General features: G+C 62.6%; 1 protein-coding gene across 1 annotated transcript in view; it reads left to right on the forward strand.

Annotated features, from left to right (window-relative positions):
- Positions 1 to 641: 641 nt before the first annotated feature.
- Positions 642 to 1,970, forward strand: part of CUNH15orf39 (chromosome unknown C15orf39 homolog) — a 12,450-nt gene continuing 11,121 nt past the window's right edge. The window contains exon 1 of the mRNA XM_026068371.1: positions 642 to 805. The gene's annotated coding sequence lies outside the window, so the exon portion shown is untranslated. The remainder of the gene's footprint in view (positions 806 to 1,970) is intronic.

Below are 1,970 nucleotides of genomic sequence, written 5' to 3' on the forward strand. Positions count from 1 at the left end.
GTCTCTGTTTGCTTTGCAGCGGCGTCAACGTGGGCATTTATTCAGGGCAATGCACTCCACGCCAGTCTTTTTTTTTTTTTTTTTAATTGGCTCCGTGCGACGTGATTGTTTAAAGCTGCTGAATGGGGTTACAATGCTTTTTCCTTCCTTCCCTGCTAAAGAGAAAGSGTGCCCGGAAGGAGAGGGAGCCCTGCTCCCTGCAGCAGCCTCTGTAATTGCGCTTTTCCCTGAGCTCACCCGCCGTTCTCTGCAGATGCGGCTGGAGTAATTTGGGTCATTCAGGCAAGAAACTGTGGGAGTTGAGGAACAGAGCTGTCCCGCTGATTCGTGTTTGCAAAATAGATCAGTGGCACAGCCGGGACCTTGCTGTGCTGGGAAATCGTGGCCAAGCTGGGACCTGGCTGCGGTTGATTTGGAAACGGGGTGATTGCGTTCACACTACAGATGTGGACGGCAGCGTAAGTCGGTCCCCTGACGTCGCTGCGGTGACGGCAGGGACGGTTACACAACGTCCCCGAAGCTGCAGGTTTTGTAGGTCTGTGCGTTTCAGGGAAAGGGGAAAAAGAAGCATGGAAACGTGTGAAATCACAAGATCTCCGCTTTCTATGCTGACTTTCAGCTTTTCCATCCCGAGTCTCATCACCACGCAGGAAGAGGGGAAAAAGCGCTGCAGTGGAGACGGATCCCCCGCGTGGAGCTCCCTGCCGCGCAGCCGCTCTCGTGGAGACGGATTCAGACGCCACCCTCCTGAGACGCCCGCCGGGAAGCCCTCGGGGGCAGCGGGGCCGAGCGAGGCCTGTCGTAGGTGGGGAGAACGGCTGCCCGAAAAGAGAAATAAGCCATTTTTGTACGCTCTGCTCTCAGATTGAAACAGAGCAGGGGCAGCGGCGGCGGAGCGTGCAACCCGGGGGGCCGAACGCTGCAATTCGTGGGTGCTGACTGCTTACGCTGGGAGCTGCGAGCCCCCTTCGGCTCGGCGTCCGGACCCGCGGGGCTGCGAGGGCACCGAGGCYAAGTGCCGGGGCGGGGAGCCTGCTGCGACTCCCGGGATCAGGCGTCGTCCCTGCCCTGGAACAACTCAGCTGGGCCCTGGGGCGCGTTGCCACGTCTGGCTCGATGACTCAGTTTCCCCATCTATACTAGGCCTGGTAGCTGGGCTGGTGCGAAGCTTAACGAGAGCGCCTACTGGTTCTGCGGAGCCTCCGGTTGAGCTGCAGTGCGTCGTCGCRTATCGAGCTGGCATCTTTGGCTCCGTCTCCTCCGGCGAGAGGGCGTGAGGAAGGTGTTTCAGTGGATTTTGGCAGCCGAGCATCGTTTCCCACGACCTTGGGGCCGTCAACAGCCAGCATGGTGATGGCCTTTTTATTAAAGGAGGCTGCAAGTGGCTCGCCAGCGACCTTCTCGCTGCTGCTGTCTCGCCCGGGGACAGGTCAGCAGACCGCCGCGCTGGAGGGCGGACRTGTCCCCGCAGCGCGACGGGGATGGAGGCCCCCGCTGGCCAGCCGGCTCTCCCAGGCTCAGCGAGCTCTCCAAGGAGCCTCCCGAAACCCAGGGCCCTGCCCGGCCTGCTGCTCCCTCGCCCCAGAAGCTCACCGCGCACCGAAAGCCTGCGGCAGCCCGGAGCCGATAACGCGATGCAGACGGGGCCCGACCGTGTCACGCCAGCGCCTGGCCTCAGCCTAACAATCACCCTATTATTCTGGTGAGGAAGTGGGTGCTGTGCGCCGCTTCCTAGTGAAAGGAAGAAGCGGAGCGGTAAACGCCAGCCTCCCGCCGGGACGGTTCCTGTGGAGCTTGCTCCGAGCCCAGGGCTCTCTGCCCACCCCCTTCCTGCCCTTATCTGCCGGCTTATCGGGAGCGTCGCGTCCTGTTCCAGGATGTGCTCGCGGGCGGCCGCGCGACCCCGCGGACGGGAGCCGCCGCGCGCCCCCGCCTGAGCCCGCCCCGGGAATTCCCCGCGCGACGCCCCG

Source organism: Apteryx rowi, unplaced genomic scaffold (assembly GCF_003343035.1).
Source record: "Apteryx rowi isolate R43461 unplaced genomic scaffold, aptRow1 scaffold_27, whole genome shotgun sequence".
Taxonomy (NCBI): Eukaryota; Metazoa; Chordata; class Aves; order Apterygiformes; family Apterygidae; genus Apteryx; species Apteryx rowi.